Consider the following 16,646-nt stretch of genomic DNA (forward strand, 5'->3'; position numbering starts at 1 on the left):
CGTGTTGAGATGGAGAACAGGGCAGGAGGGCCGTCTGCTTTGCAGGCTGTCTCTGGGAGGACTTTCTGGGCTTGCTTTAAGATAGCGGCTTCCTCCTTCCCCAGTCCCTTCTGTCCCTCTTTCAATCCCTGCCTATAGCAGTACCTCTCTTGGGATATTTCCCAGGCTAAGTGGAAGCAAGATGGCAGTTCATGGCAGGAGTCTTGCATAAATAAAAATCCACAGATAACTCCCAAGAAGCCTGGCTGTAGCCATCAGTTTCAATCTTTCTTACCCACCAAACCTTTCCCAGAGCTGCTGCATGGAGCAAGACTGAATGATCCATGTCTTTCCTGTTTTCATCCCCTCTGCTCCCTCCTTCTGCTCCTGAATGAGGTACAAATTAGCAGTGAAATGACCCAAGTAAGGCCATTAAATATTGTGTGAGAAGATGGAAAAGCAAGAGGCTTCAGTCATCCATAATTAAATAATCAGGCTCATAGCCCGTGGAAGGTGACTATTTACTCATTCATTAATTTACTCAGTAGTCTTTTATTCATCTAGTAAAGTTCTAGACTCTGGCATTATAAAAGCCCAGTGTCTTTCAATTTGAGGTATTTAAAGTGTATTTAAAGCAAACTGACCCTTGGTGAGTTGTAATTACCCTGAGGTCGTGAATCTTTGATTGGTTTTGCTGATTCCATGTAGGGTCCCCCGGGTTCACAGTTTGGGCCGAAGGACAGGCAGCTGCTGGGAGCCATAGCCCCGTAAATGTTGTTGAGGATGCTGGTGCTTGATCAATAAAGCTAATATTGCCATTGTCATCAGGGAATAAATCTGTACTCATGTGTGTGAGAATTTCCCCTTGAATGTGCTTCTGAGGGTGCTCAATCAGATTTTTTATGGTTTCCAAGAGCTGGGCCTGATGAAAAAGGCCTTGGCAATTTATTGCTGAGAAGTTGAGCAGAAGACAAGTCACTGAGCTAGTCCAGCATCCTACCCCCAACATCCTGAAGCTGCTGGGGACCCTGGACCCCAGCTCAGTGCTCCTCAGCTGTGCCTCGTGGGTCTTTGGTGCCCAGCTCAAATATTATCTCTCTGGGTGGAGGAGGAGGTGCACGTGGGGATGAAAAGTTGGAATCGGAGCCTGTGGGACTCAAAGAGTGGTCATGAGCAAGCATGTAAGAGGACAAAGCAGGAAAGGAAAGAGTAGTGGGGTGAGGCTGCATGGGGAGTCATTAGGCCCTGGTCCTGCCACCATACGCGGTGTGTGGATAGACCTGAACTGTGAGCCAGGCAACCACCGAGGCCTGGGGCCTGGGGCTCAGGACCTTCTCCCAGCGCCTTATATCTGGAGATGACTAAGCCTGTACTCCCACTCTGGCTCCTTTGTGGGGCCCAGACAGAAGGTGGCTGAGGGCCAGGCCTTGGGACTCCTGCTGACTCATCTCTGTTGGCTCCTGGACTAGAAGCTGCTGCCTTGGGAGGGCCTTACAGCCCTGAGAACATCTCTTGACAAATCCTGTCACCTCCAGGGCCAGCAGCGGTGCCTCTGGGACCAACTGGGGAATGTGAGGTGTCTTCTCTCCAGCTTATCACAAGCTGTTCATGAACATGAACATGCCCCAAGTCCACAACATGCCCCAGCATGTACCCAGGGTGCTGTAGGGGCTCTGTACATGCTGTATGAATTGAGCAGTAGCCACACTGTGTGACTGTCCCTGAATGGGCAGGGGACAGTGTTGGGAACAGCATCCAAGACTAAGCTGCTCAGAAGGATAGACCTCTGTGGCCAGAGGCCTTCTCCCAAAGAGGGAATGATGGAGGGATGATAATCGTAGTAGTAGGGACTTCCCTGGTGGTCCAGTGGTTGAGAATCCTTCTGGCAAGGCAGAGGACACTGGTTCGATCCCTGGTCTGGGAAGATTCCACTTGTGTAAGCCCATGCAGTGGGCTTCAGAGCAGTGCCCCTAGAGCCCATGCTCCACAGCAGGGGAAGCCACTGCCATGGGAAGCCCGCATACAGCAAGGAAGATACAAAAGAAATAAACATTTTTTAAAAAACAACAAAAATAATAGTAGTAATAGTTGTTATTGTTGTTCAGTTGCTCCGTCACGTCTAGTTCTTTGCGATCCCACAGACTCAGCACACCAGGCTTCCCTGTCCTTCACAGAAGCAGCAGTTAGAACCAGACATGGAACAATGGACTGGTTCAAAAGTGGGAATGGAGTATGTCAAGGCTGTATGTTGTCACCCTGGTTATTTAACTTATATGCAGGGTACATCATGCAAAATACTGGCTGGGCTGGATGACTCACAAGCTGGAATCAAGACTGCTAGAAGAAATATCAATAACCACAGATATGCAGATGATACCACTTTAATGGCAGAAAGCGAAGAAGAACTAAAGTAGTAATGGTAATAATAGCAAACACTTATAACCGGGCACTAGACCAGGTAGAACATCTTTGTATGTTATCTACTCAATTCTCACAACAACCCTATGAGGCAGGCATTCTTTTTTTTCACTTAAAATTAAAAAAAAAATTAATAGTTTTGGCTGCACTGGGTCTTCCATGCTGCGTGAAGACTTTCTGTAGTTGCGGTGAGTGGGCTTCTTATTGCAGGAGCATCTCTTGTTGTGGAGCGTGGGCTCTAGACACACGGCTTCAGTAGCTGTGGCTTGTGGGCTCTAGAGCGTGGGTTTTAGTAGTTGTGGCACATGGGCTTACGTGCATGTGGAATCTTCCTGGAACAGGGATTGAACCTGTGTCCCCTGCATTGGCAGGAGATTCTTAACCACTGGACCACCAGGGAAGACTGAGGCAGGCATTCTTATTATTCCCATTTTACCGATGAGGACGTGGAGGCACCTGGCTTCCTGCTGTGCTTTCTTCAGGCCCCAGTTTGATTCTCTTCCTCTGGGCAAGGCTGTAGCACTTTATCTCCCTCTCATGGCATTTCTCGCTCCTCCTGGCTGTTTGCTTCCCTAGAACAGTGAGCTCCGTCAGGTCAGGGCTCTACCTGCCTTCCTCATAGGGAACCCCTGGTACTTGGTACAAAGGTGGCATGGAGTAGACACTCAAGGAATGTTTTTGAATGAATGAACAGACACGTTCTGAGAGCATCACTTGCTGTCCATGAAGAAGTCAGTCAATCAGTCTGCAGGGAGGGGGGCTCTATCCTCTGGGTCTCCCTGCAATGCCCACTGAGCAGAGGGGTGTCCCAGAAACCAGCCCCTCTGTTTAACATGTGTTTATTATTGTTCAGTCGCTAAATCATGTCCGACTCTTTGTGACCCCATGAGCTGCAGCATGCCAGACTTCCGTGTCCTTCACTATCTCCCTGAGTTTGCTCAAATTCATGTCCATTGAGTCAGTGACGCCATCCAACCATCTCGTCCTCTGTCACCCCCTTCTCCTCTTGCCCTCAATCTTTCCCAGCATCAGGGTCTTTTCCAATGAGTTGGCTCTTTGCATCAAGTGGCCAAAGTATTGGAGCTTCAGCTTCAGGATCAGTCCTTCCAATGAATATTCAGGGTTGATTTATTTTAAGATTGACTGGTTTGATCTTCTTGTTGTCCAAAGGACTTTCAAGAGTCTTCTCCAGCACCACAGTTCGAAAGCATACATTCTTTGGTGCTCAGCCTTCTTTATGGTCCAAATCTCATATTCATACATGACTACTGGAGAAACCATAGCTTTGACTATATGGACCTTTGTTGGCAAAGTGATGTCTCTGCTTTTTAATACACTATCTAGAATGACCATAGCTTTCCCTCCAGGGAGCATGCATCTTTTAATTTCATCACTGTAGTCACCATGTGCAGTGATTTTGTAGCCCAAGAAAATAAAATCTGCCACTGTTTCCACTTTCCCCCATCTATTGTGCTTATTAAGCACCTACTGTGTGTCCTATACTAAGTGGCAGGGAGGAGGCCCATGACCTCAAGGAGTTTCCAGTTTCTCTTGCCAGGAAGTCCCTTCATTTGAATTTCTTCCAAAGCTGTCCTGTGTTTTTGCTCAGTGGCTCCTGCTTTGCCCTCTAGGAGTTCTGGGAAGGGGGAAACAGGTATCTTGCTCAGCAGCCTTTTCCATTTCAGAGAGCCCTGCCACACCCAGCCTCCCTTAGACAGACTAACCGAGATAATTCAATTATGCATGTTAATGCTGGGATCTGTCATTCCCTCCATTTGTGGACATGTGCATTTTTGCCAGTTCTGAAGAGTACAGGTTTTCTGCTCAGCCTGTGGAGGGCTGAGGGTGCCGCCATGGTGCTGGTATCTTTTCCATGTATTGTCTCACAGTTCTCCTGCCTCTCCCTGCCTTTTACCTGATTTAATTTTCACACCTTATTCAGTGGCTCCTTGAGACACTCTTCTACACCTCTTCCCTCTGACCTATGGGTCTTTCCACCATCTTCCAAGCTCTTCTCCCCTCTGGGGCATTTTTGCAGGAAATACAAAGGATTTTCTGAAGGGCTTGTGCTCTTGAGAGCCTGAGCCTGTGTTTGGGGCCTGTGTATCACCAGCCCACCCAGGCACAACAGTGTGTACGACTCCTATTCTCGCCTCCACGATTCTCCCTCAGATACCTCCAGCCACTCTGACCTCCCGCTGACACCCTAGGATGCTGGCAGATCCAGGCGTGGGCATCCAGCTCCCTCCACCCTTCTCCTGGCGCTTCTGAACCGAGCAGCAGAAAGCTGTCGAGTGGGACCCTGAGGAGCAGCTCAGAGGCTGTCCAGACAGCATCCTGCTGCAGCTGGAAGATGCAACCCCTTTTTCATTTTGTGGGCGACGACCATAGGAAAACAGAGTATGAATGGCCATAATTTACTGGGCTCCTGGGTAAATTTGTATTTCATTCTGATTATTGAATGTGTCTCCTAATTGCAGCTATAAAAAGGAATAGTCCATCTTCCCCCTTGAAAGCCTGGTGCTGGCTGATTGTTGTTTAATTAGTTGATGCCAGTGGTCGAAGGGTGAGTTTGGAATTACAATTACAACTCCTATTATTTCAGGGAGATTGCTGAATTAATTAGTGGGACAATAGGATTCCTCATTGTTGACATCTTAAGAATCCACAATAATAACTTTAAAATGGGTTGCGATAATGGGAGTTTGTAATGGATTTGTGTTCTCTGCCGGGAGAGGCTGGACTTCAGGAGGACGGAGGCCTACCTTCTCTGCCCCCTCCCAGAGGGGTGTGGAGTGTGGAGAAGCAGGTGCTCCTGACCTGGGGAGAGTTTTGAGTGGCTGGATTGGGAAAGGAAGCAGGGAGGACTCACACGCCCGTCCTTAGCTTTCTCATGACCTGGCCAGCTGGAGACCAAAGGTTATATTGTTGTTTCATTGCCAAGTCATATCCGACTCTTTTGCAAACCCCATGGACTGTAGCCTGCCAAGCTCTTCTGTCCAGGGCATTTCCCAGGCAAGAATCTGGAGTGGGTTGCCATTTCCTTCTTCAGGAGATCTTCCCAACCCAGGGATCAAACCAGTGTCTCCTGCATTGCAAGCAGATTCTTAACCACTGAGCCACCAGGGAAGTTCAAAGGTTCCATTAGACAAGAGAATAACGAGAGACAAGAAAGGGTCCAGCCAAAAGCATGAAGTGTTTAGTTCAAGAAGGAACTTGGCTTATAGCTCTGAGGGTCATGGACAGCCCCTCTGGCCAGGGCCCAGGGGTGGCACCTCCTGAGGCAGGCCCACGTGGTGACAAGGTCTAGTTCATGCAGGGAGCTCTTGGAGGTGGGTGGATGGAGTCTGGTGAGCCTGTGTTCCCAAGACCCCTCTGGGACCACCAATCTGTGCTGGGTTAGGGATGAGGCTGACTGTTGTTTGGAGTGGGTGACCTTCAGCCTTCTGCTCAAGGTCTCCCCTGAGTTCCTGCTGGGCGTCCAGACGGCCTGTGTTGGGGGTGGGGGGGCTGGAACGATCCTGCTCCCTCTCCCCGTGCTTGCCTGCTCCTTCTCTTTCCTGTCATCCGTCCTGTCTCCCCAGGAGCCACCAGAAGCATCTTTGCTCTGGATATAAAAGAGAAATATTGCACTTTAGCTTCAGCAAGAGAGGTGATAATGAGAATATAGGAGAAACTGTTTATCCAGGTAGTTAATATTTGAATAATCCTGAAGGTCATGTGGCATCTTTCTTTCAGAGAGAGATTTCTACCCTGGCCTGGGCTGTGTGCATGGAAAGTGGGGCAGGGTACACCTCTGTCCCACATTCTATGCCTAGTTGGTTTCTGTAGCCTAGAGACAGAAGTGGGCACCTGGGCTGGAGGGGGCCAAGTGGGCTTCAGAGTGAGTGTGTAGTCTGAGCAGAGAGGAGGGTTGGGTCCCGAGAAGCGCAGAATGGGAAGACGGAGAGCTCTTGGTTTAGAAAGACCTGCTTGGTTCCGGTTCTGAAGACGGATGCCCAATGAAAGATGTTGGGTGGGAACCTTTACCAGACACCATCTCTTGGGTGTTCATCTCCCCCTTTCCCCAGCCAGCACCCCACCCTGTTTTTCCAGGGCTTCGTGTCCTCCAGGGGACAGAAGGCCTGGGGAGTTTCTTGGAAGGCAGATCATTAAGATTTAATGGGATGTTTCCCGCCAGACAGGGGGATCATAAAATACAACTAATTTAGAGAGCTAAGGGATCACAGAGTCATTTTGCCTGTCAGCTAGGAAAGGCCAGACGTGAAATTATGCCAGTCCCTGCCCTCTTCTTTCTAGCCTTCCCCAACCGCACCGCTGGGCTGCAGATGAGCTGGCCGAGAGCACCTGCTGGACAGAGCCCCTCCCCGCTGGCGATGAGGTGTGCGGCCACGGCCGACTGGTGGACTGGTGTGCGCTTAGCAAGGCTGAGAGCTTCGTGAGGAGGGGTGATGCTGGAGCAGGGTCCAGGAAGCTATGCGCCCCTGTGCAATGCACAGACATCTCAGCTGCAGCCTAGGGGACCATAACTGTGGCCTGGACATCGTTTTGATCCTTTGAATCCCTTGCAGCATGGTATCCACCGCATTAATCTGTCATGGTCCTGTCCTCCAGGCAGAGTGAATTCAATAGCTGAAGGGAGTGAGTTGGAAAAGGGGTGGTGACAGTATGCAAGTGTGTTTGTGTATGTATGTGTGTGCACGTATGTGTGAGTTCACATGCATGGGGCAAAGATATAGAGACAGAGAGACAAAGGGAGATAGATGGGGTAGATGAAGATGAGGGCAGGAGAAGGGGAACCACAGGTTGGGGGCAGGGAGATTGAAGGGCAAGAGTTGCCTTCCCAAGGGCAGGGACATTTGGTCCCTTAGCTGTGAGTCTACACCCACCAGAGATGGGCAATGAGATCATGAAGGGACAGAGGTGGGCACAGCCCAGGGGCAGCAAAGAGGAGGCCTGATGTTACAACAGCAGCAGGATCCTCTGGGCTCTCTGTCTGCTCCCTGACTCTTAGACTGAGAACGTGCTGTGTTGATGCTCCCCAAGAATCTGGAGAGAGGATGGGTGTAGAGTTGCCCCTAGGCATGTGATGGAACCAGCTCTAGACAGGGATTCTATTTATCTAAAATTATTAGAACAGGGGATTCCCTGGCAGTCCAGTGGTGTTAAGACTCTGAGCTTGCACTACAGGGGGCATGAGTTTGATTCCTGGCCAGGAAACTAAGACCCCGCATGCCATGTGGCAAAAAAAAAAAAAAAAAAAAAGGCAAGTTATTTTATTAGTACCAGCAAAATGGGTTTATTTGGCAACAGCAAGAATTGTAGTTCAGAACATGCAACCTTTGGGGAACCACAGGCATGTCCAGATAATAAAGGAGGGCATCTTACTTTTATAGGGAAAGTGGGGACATGGGAAGTGCTGTTCTAAATGAAAGTTCATTGGTTGGAAGTGGGAGACACACAAAGACAGAATCATGATACCACTTACATGTGGAATCTAAGAGCAATGGTACAAATGAACTTATTTACAAAGCAGAACTAGTCTCAGAAAACAGACATAGAGAACAAAGTTAGGGGAAAGAGAGGAGGGCGGGGCAAGAGCGGACGAAAGCTTGGACCTAGTGGCCCTGGCGACAGCAGGTGGCTGCTAGGCAGATTCCAGATATGTGTGCTGCTGTTTTTCTGAAGGCACACTTTACGTGCAATGAAACTCACCCTGTTTGGTGTGAAGTTCTATGCGTTTTCGTGGCCAAATGTCTGTGTGTGAGTACCTCCACAGTCAAGGGATGGTGACTATGGTTACCCCCGACTCCCCTGTGCCCCTTGGGTCGTCCTCTCCCTTGTTTTCCAGCCCTGGCTGCCTCTGATCTGCTTTTTTTATCCCGTAGGTTTGCCATTTCTACAGAGTCACATGAATGAAATCGTATGGTGTATAGCAGAGGGAGTCAGTATAATGCACTCTCACTTGGCATCGTGTGTTCAAGAATCTTCCATGTTGCTTCGTATATTAGGAGTTCACGCCTTTTTCCTGCTGGGTTTTCCATTCTATGGAAATACCAGTTTCAATATTCTTTCACCACTTGAAGGACATTTGGGTTGTTTTCAATTTGGGGGCAGTTTCAAATAAAGTTCAATTTCAGTAAAGTTCATTGGCGTGCACATGTTTATGTGAATGTTTGACTTTACAGCCAACCTGTGTTCCAGAATGGCTGTACCATCTTGCATTCTCATTGGCGGTGTATGTGAGTTCCAGTTCCTCTGAATGCTCACCAGCATTTAATATTGTCCTTTACATTTTTCTTCCTCCACTCTGATAGGTATAGAGTGGTATCTCATTGTGGTTTTAATTTTCACTTGTCTAATGATTAATGACATAAGTATCTTTTCATCTATTTGTTTGTAATCCCCTTATCTTTTTGGCTCACATATCTTTTTTAAGTATTTTGTACATTTATATATTCTTTTTGGGATATTTTCTCTTTTTTTTTAGGGTTCTTGTATATTCTGGATGCATCCTTTTTCAGATATGCAATTTGCAAGGATTTTCTCCCAGTCTGTGATTCTCCCCATTTTTTCCTCACTCCCTCTCTCACACTCACTTTCTCTTTTAAGTCACAAGACTAAGTACATTTATGAAAACAGAACCAAGACTAAATATATAATTTAAAAAATCAGAGACCACCAATCTGTTGTCATTCAAAGAATGGTTCCAGAAGACTGCTGCTTCTTAAGATCTGTTGGGAATCTTATCTTGATGGCCTAAGTTTCATAGTTTCTTTTTTTTTTTAAGTTGTAGTAAAATACATACTTTTTACCATCTTAGTCTTTGTAAAGTGTGTGGTACAGTAGCATTAAGTACATTCACATTATTGTGCAACCAATCTGTAGAACCCTTTCCATCTTTCAAAACTGAGATTCTGTGTCCATTAAATGAAGCTCCCCAGTGCCTGGCAACCACCATTCTACTTTCTCTCCTTATGAATTTGACTGCTCATTAAGTGGAATTGTACAGTATTTATCCTTTGGTAACTGGCTTATTTCACTTAGCATAAGGCTCCCAAGTTTCATCTGTCTTGTAGAATGTAGCGGACTTTCCTTCCTTTTCAAGGCTGAATAATATTCCGTGTATGTGCAAAGACCACATTTTATTCATGCATTCTTCTGTGCATGGACCTGTGCATTGCTTCCACCTTTTGTCTATTGTAAATAATGCTACTGTAAAATTGGATTTAAAACTATTTCTTTGGGACCCTGCTTTCAGTTCTTTTGGGTTCTTTTCATTCTGTTGACAGTGCTTTTTGAGGGACAGGAGTTCTTAATTTTGATTTAAAAATTTATCAATTTTTATTTTTTGGTTTCTTTTTGCTTGGTTTTTTGATGTTGAGTTGTAGGAGCTGTTTGTATATTTTGAATATCAGCTCCTTATCAGTCATCTGATTTTCTCCCATCCAGTATGTTGTTTTCATTTTGTTGATACATTCCTTTGCTGTGCAAAAGCTTTTAAGTTTAATTAGGTCCCATTTGTTTATTTTTATTTTTGTTTCCTTTGCCTTAGGAGACAGATCCAAAACAAGATTGCTACGATTTATATCAGTGTTCTGACTGTGCTTTCTTCTAGGAATTTTACAGTTTCTAGTCTTACATTTAGGTCTTTAATCCATTTTGAGTTAATTTTTTATATAGTGTGAGAAAAGTTCTAATTTCATTATTTTATATGTCCCTGTCCAGTTTTCTCACATCATTTATTGGAGAGACTATCTTTTCTCTGTTGTATATTCTCGCCTCCTCTGCTGTAGATTAATGACCATAATTATGTGGGTTTATCTCAGAGCTCTCTATTTTATTCCATTGAGCTATGTCCTTTTGTGCCAGTACCAAATACTGTTTTGATTACTTAACTTTGTAGTATAGTCTGAAGTCAGGAAGCTGATACTTTCAGCTCTGTTTTTCTTTCTCAAGATTGTTTTGACTATTTGGATTTGTGTTTATGTACAAATTTAAAAATTACTTCTTCTAGTTCTGTGACGAATGCCATTGGTATTTTGATAGGGATTGCACTGAATCTGTAGATTGCCTTGGGTAGCATGGTCATTTTAACAATATTAATTTTTCCAGTCCATGAACACTATATTTTTCCATCTGTTTGTGTCTTCATCAGTTTTTCTGAGTATAGGTCTTACACCTCTTTAGGTAGGTTTATTTCTAGGTATTTTATTCCTTTTGATACAATTGTTCTCTTCATTTCTCTTTCTCATAGTTCATTGCATTATAAATGTTTTGACATAGGATTGACGGGACATGTCTTTGGATGTGGAACTTAGAGGAGAAGGAGGAATTAGGGGTGACTGAATTTTGGATCAGGTGACTGGTTGGATCAGGGTGCTGCCTTCTTAGATGAGGTACCCTTAGAGAGAACAACTTTGGGACTTGAAATTTTTGAGTTATGTTTTGGAAGTCCTCTAAGATCATTTGGCAAGGAGTGAGCTAGACATATGTGTCTAAAGTTCAGAGCAGAGGTGAGGGCTAGAGATACACATTTTACAAGTCACTGGTACCTCGAAACAGACAGGTAAGCTGATGCTTAGAGTGTGGTGTGCTGAACGCAGAGGCACACGTGTGTGTGCGGTGTCAGAACCCTGCGGCAGGAGGACAGGGTGGAGCAGAGAAGGGCCCCAGAGGAGGTCAGGTCAGGGGGTCTTAACAGAGGAGTAGGAGTTTGCCGAGAGAGGATCTTGGGAGTGGAATTTCAGGGGAAGGATCAGACTGTGCACAGGCTTTGGAACATGAAGTGGAGGGTGTTCAGGAAAATTCAGAGTTTGAAGCAGTCAGAGAGAAGGTGCCTGGATAGGGATGTGGGTGGGGAGTCTGGAAGAAGGGAAGGCCGGTGCCAGAAAGAACTTTACATAGAGAGAGCAATTTGGCCTTTCTCGTGTAGATATTGGGGAAATGAACCACAAACTTTCTGTGTGTGGTGGGGGGAGGGGATCATCCCATCTTCCCTCGAATGTTTGTTCGAGGTAAAGGACCAGGGCCACCACGGTGTGAATTAGAGGCCATGAGACCGGAAGCAGGAAGGTCAGTGAGGGGGCGCGTGTTCACTGTGAGATGCTGAGTGTCTGAACTTGGCAATGGCTGGAGGGATGGAGAGTCAGGGATCATGGTGTGACCTTCAGGATGAGCTCCCTCTACTCCTGGTCTCCCCTCCCTTGGCCCTACCAGCGAGGCTGCCCTTCCTGTGACCTGTCGAGTGTGCCTGTCCCCAGGGATCCCCTGATTAGATCAAGCCCCACAATTGAGGTGAGTCTCTTTGGGCTTCAGCCTCCCCCAGACCTGATGTGCAGTTGGTATCAAGACACCTGCCCAGGTTTGGAGGCGAGTGGGGTCCAGACACTTCAGGGGACTGGCATCAGGTCTGAGCCTTCATCCGTCTGCCTAATCAGACCCTGTCTGTCCTGACAGGAATATAGATTCGATGCTCCTTTTTCACTCTGTCTGAAATAGCTCTGTAATAACGGCAGGAGTTAGAGAGGCATTTTTATTGATTAAACAATCGAAGCGATTTGTCTTTACAAAACTGAAAATATAGAGGTGTCTCTTTCTCCCTCTGTATACATTACGCATGCTTATTTATTGGAGGCAACAGTCTCTGCTTGTAATCAAGCTGATGTTTATGATGGCGCTGCTTTATAATGCCAGGCTGAGATGATATAATGGGAATTGGGCTGAAAAGAAGCCTAATGTAACGACACTGGCAATCAGGGGTGAGAGGCCCCTGGGGATGGCGGCGGGCCGGGAGGGGGTGGCTGGAGGGAGCCAACTGCGCAGCCATTTTGATATGGAAAAAGGATTCTTAGAATGCCACTTATAATTCTGATCGTGTAGGGAGAAGAGCCGGGGCTTTGCATGGCTCAAGGTTTGAATCCTCGCTTTCTTCCATTTATTGCCTGTGTCACCAGGGAGAAGTTACTTCAAGTCTCTGACACCCAAAAAAGGGATAATGATGTCTACTGAGAAGGCAAATGTGAATTGCCTAGGGCAGGATCAGACATACATAGTTATTATTATCTTGATCATTCCAGCACGAGGTTCTAGGGACTCCCCTAGTGGTCCAGTGGCTAAGACTCTACACTCCCGAGGAAGGGAGCCTGGGTTCGATCCGTGTTCAGGGAACTAGATCCCACGTGCCACAGCTTAGAAGCTCACATGGTGCAGCTTAAGAGTTTGCTGCTGGCCAAAACTAAAGATGCTGCGTGCTGTAACTAGACCTGGCATAGCCAAAGAAATAAACATTAAAAAAAAAAAAGTGTTCTAGGTAGGAATGGGTGTACTAAGGAGCTTGGACTGGGAACTAGTGAAGGGAGCAAGTCAAGAGCTCTTCAGGACTGACTCTCAGGCTGTACCCATTCATCTCAGATGCTGTTTGCAAGTGTCAGGGAGCAGATTTGGTACCCCTGATTGTCTCTTTGGCATGCGGACTCATTTAGGCTGAATGTTTCTAAGGCCCCAAAGACTGAGGCAAAACCTCTGATCTTTCCCCAGCTGCCTGAAAGAATGTGGATGTACGTCTTATTCCAGGACAGGAGCCGTCAGCATAGCTCACTGTAGTCTGAGCTGGAGTGTAAACAGACAGGAACCCAGCAGAGTCTGTTGGTTAAAATTCCTCTCTGTGTCCTATGGTCTCTGCCAAACATTTCCCAAGCACTGACTTTTCCAAGTCTCAGTGAATTACTTTCCTCCCCTTTGTAGTCCCAAACCACTACCCCCAACATCCTCTTTTATCTTTATCTATTTATTCCTTATTTATTTAACAGAGTAGATTTTTTAAAAGGTATTTATTTATTTAATTTATTTACTTGACTGCACATGTGGGATCTAGTTCTCCGACCAGGGATCGAACATGGGCCCCCTGCATTGGGAGTGTGAAGAGTTAGCTTCGTGACCACCAGGGAAGTCTTCTCTTTTGTCTTTAGCTGGAGACAGTATATAAAGTGAGGATTTCAGCCATTTTGACGAGTTTTTCAGTTTTTCTGGGTCCCTCCTACGTTTACATGTTATTAAACTTTTGTTAGATTTTCTCCTATTAATCTGTCACAAGTCAGTTTAATTCTTAGACCAACCAGATAAAAGCTAGGAGGGAAGAAGAAGATGTCTCCTCATGAGGCTGACTGGGCTGTGGCTCAGATGGGCAGGTACCCTAGTGTTGTAGTGTCTCCGGCCTGCTGGATTACCTGGCCAGGTACCTGGAAGTCTTCACAGGGAGGGAGCAGGCACAGAAGTCATGTATGGATGTGAGAACTGGACCATAAAGAAGGCTGAGTGCCGAAGAATTGATGCTTTCAAACTGTGGTACTGGAGAAGACTCTTGAGAGTCCCTTGAATAGCAAGGAGATCCACCAGTCAATCCTAAAGGAAATCAACCCTGAATATTCATTGGAAGGACTGATGCTGAAGCTGAAACTCCAATACTTTGGACACCCGATGCAAAGAGCTGACTCATTGGAAAAGACGCTGATGCTGGGAAAGATTGAGGGCAGGAGGAGAAGGGGACGACAGAGGATGAGGTGGTTGGATGGCATCACTGACTCAATGGGCGTGACTTTGAACAAACTCCAGGAGATACTGAAGGACAGGGAAGCCTGGTGTGTTGCATCCATGGAGTCACAAAGAGTCAGACACGACTGGGCGACTGAACAACAGCAGGGCCCCAGAAGACTGCTGAGCTGCCTTTTGAGTCAAGAGGAGGAGCTGAGCCTTGTGGGACAAGGTTGCCTCTCAGAGCTACTTGCTGCATTATTGAGATCTTCCTAATTCCAAACTGATACGATGTAATTGTTCCAGCCCTGCAGGGCTCAATGTGAAAACCTACATCAGTCTCTGAGGGCATTTGCCAGACTGCATCAGTGTTTTTAATATTATGGGCCTGGATTGTGAGCTGTGGTGGACACAGGAGGGTGGGCAGTCTGCAGTGAGCCAAACACAGAAGTCCAGAGCTCCTGTCTCTGCTGATGTGTGACTGGACTTGGCCTGCTCTGGAGGATACCAGGGACTGGAGGGAGGGGAAATAGCTTAAGGTGGAGGTGCTGGGCATGCCTCTGGTCCTCAGGTGTCTCAGTGCCTGGATTTGGGGTCAGCTGGGGCAGAAGCTCCTCGGAGTCTAGTGTTCTTGGTGTTGGAGTATTAGGGTGAGGTGATCACTCTGCCAGTCAACTCTCTTTCTTACTGCCTGGCAACCAATGAACACATACACATCTGGTACTTACTGTGTGCAAGCATAGGGTTTCTGGAAGGTGGAGGCAGCAGATATAACATAAAGTCTTTACTGGCTAATCTAGGTTTTCAGAGGGTAGGGGAACTACTGTGAACGAGGCTGGTTGAGAAACCCTTACAGCAGAAGTGGGGTTTGCAGGAGGATTCAGTTGGGCATGGGGGCCCGGGAGGCATTCTGGGAGGTGAAGTGATGTAAGCTAAGGGCAAAGCTTTGGAATAACGAGTGGAAGAGTTTAATGTCAGGAAATAGTGTAGGACTGTTGTTCAGTTGCTCAGTCATCTCTGAGCCTTTGTGACCCCATGGACTGCAGCACCCCAGTCTTCCCTGTCCCTCACTATCTCCCCGAGTTTGCTCAGACTTACGTCCATTGACTCACTGATGCCTTCCAACTATCTCTTCTTCTGTCACCCCCTTCTTCTCCTGCCTTCAGTCTTTCCCAGCATCAGAGTCTTTTCCAATGACTCAGTTCTTCGAATCAGGTGGCCAAAGTATTGGAGCTTTAGCATCAGTCCTTCCAATGAATATTCAGGGTTGATTTCCTTTAGGGTTGACTGGTTTGATCTCCTTGCTATTTTCAAGGGACTCTCAAGAGTCTTCTGCAGAACCACAGTTCGAAAGCGTCAGTTCTTCAGCACTCAGTCTTCCTTATGGTCCAACTCTCACATTCGTACGTGACTACAGGAAAGACCATAGCTTTGGCTGTACGGACCTTGGTTTGGAAAGTGTAGGATAGGGTTCTTAACATTTCAAGTCAGATACTTCTTTGCTGTGATGGCTGTCTGGGCATTGTAGGATCTTTAGCAGGATCCCTGGTCTCTACCCACTGGACACCAGCAGCATCCCCTCCAGTCCATGAGTTGTGACAGCCAAACATGCCTCTAGACTCACCAAACATCTGGAAGCAAAGTCACTCCCACTGAGACCCACTGGCTAGCATAGGGGGTGGTCAGAGATTATGGTGGAAAGGTTGGCCGGGCCAAGTCTGGAAGGGCTGTGGGTTTTATGCTAAGAAAATTGGGACTACAACTCAACAACAAAAAATCAAATTACCCGACTAAGAAATGGGCAATAGACATTCCTCCAAATATGTACAAAGTGCCAATAAGCATATGAAAAGATGCTTGATGTCATTAATCATAGAGAAATGCAAATCAAAGCCACCATGAGATACCACCTCACACCCATTAGGATGGCTGCTGTCAAAAAATAGAAACAAGTGTTGGCAGGGATACGAAGTTGGAATCCTTGTGCACTGGTGGTGGGGATGTAAAATGGTACAGCCGCCGTGGAAAACTATATGGCAGTTCTTCAAAAAATTAAAAATAGAACTACCATATGATCCAGAAATCCCACTTCTGGGTGTATATCCAAAAAGAATTGCAAGCAGGGTCTGAAGAGAGATTCGCATGCCCCTGTTCACAGCAGCATTTTCACAATAGCCAAGAGGCGGAGGCAATCCAAATGTCTCTTGATGGATGACTGGGTAAACAAAATATGGTATATAGTATATATGATGGAGTACCATTCAGCCTTAGAAAAGAAGGAAATGTTGTCATATGCTACAACATAAACGAACCTTGAGGACATTAAGCTAAGTGAAATATTGAAGAGTAAGTTTTACTTGTAAACTTCCAAGGAAACACACTGTAAGTTTATTGAAAAGTGAACATTGTATGATTCCACTTACATGAGGTATACAGTCAAGTTCATAGATACAGCAAGTAGAATGATGTTGTCAGGGCCTGGGGAGAGGTGGGGTGAAGGAGAATTCTTTAAGGAGTATAGAGTTTCAGCTTTGCAAGATGAAAAAGAGTTAGGACTTCATTCTGGAAATAAGGAGGCGCCTTCTATAAACAGATGATTCAGGCAAGCTATGGGATCAGCAAACTCTCACAAGGAGCTTTGCAGGAAACTAGACATAACATACAATTTAGCATTTTCCAGTTTAACCATTTTAAAGTACGCTGTTCAATAGCTTTAA

The 16,646-nt window shown here is 46.4% G+C and overlaps 1 long non-coding RNA gene across 1 annotated transcript in view; it reads left to right on the forward strand.

Annotated features, from left to right (window-relative positions):
• LOC129628050 (uncharacterized) overlaps nucleotides 1–8,488 on the forward strand; it is a 28,724-nt gene extending 20,236 nt beyond the window's left edge. The window contains exon 3 of the long non-coding RNA XR_008702706.1: nucleotides 8,286–8,488. This is a non-coding gene — a long non-coding RNA (uncharacterized LOC129628050). The remainder of the gene's footprint in view (nucleotides 1–8,285) is intronic.
• The last annotated feature ends 8,158 nt before the right edge of the window (nucleotides 8,489–16,646 follow it).

This window comes from Bubalus kerabau, chromosome 15 (assembly GCF_029407905.1).
Source record: "Bubalus kerabau isolate K-KA32 ecotype Philippines breed swamp buffalo chromosome 15, PCC_UOA_SB_1v2, whole genome shotgun sequence".
NCBI classification, from domain to species: Eukaryota; Metazoa; Chordata; class Mammalia; order Artiodactyla; family Bovidae; genus Bubalus; species Bubalus kerabau.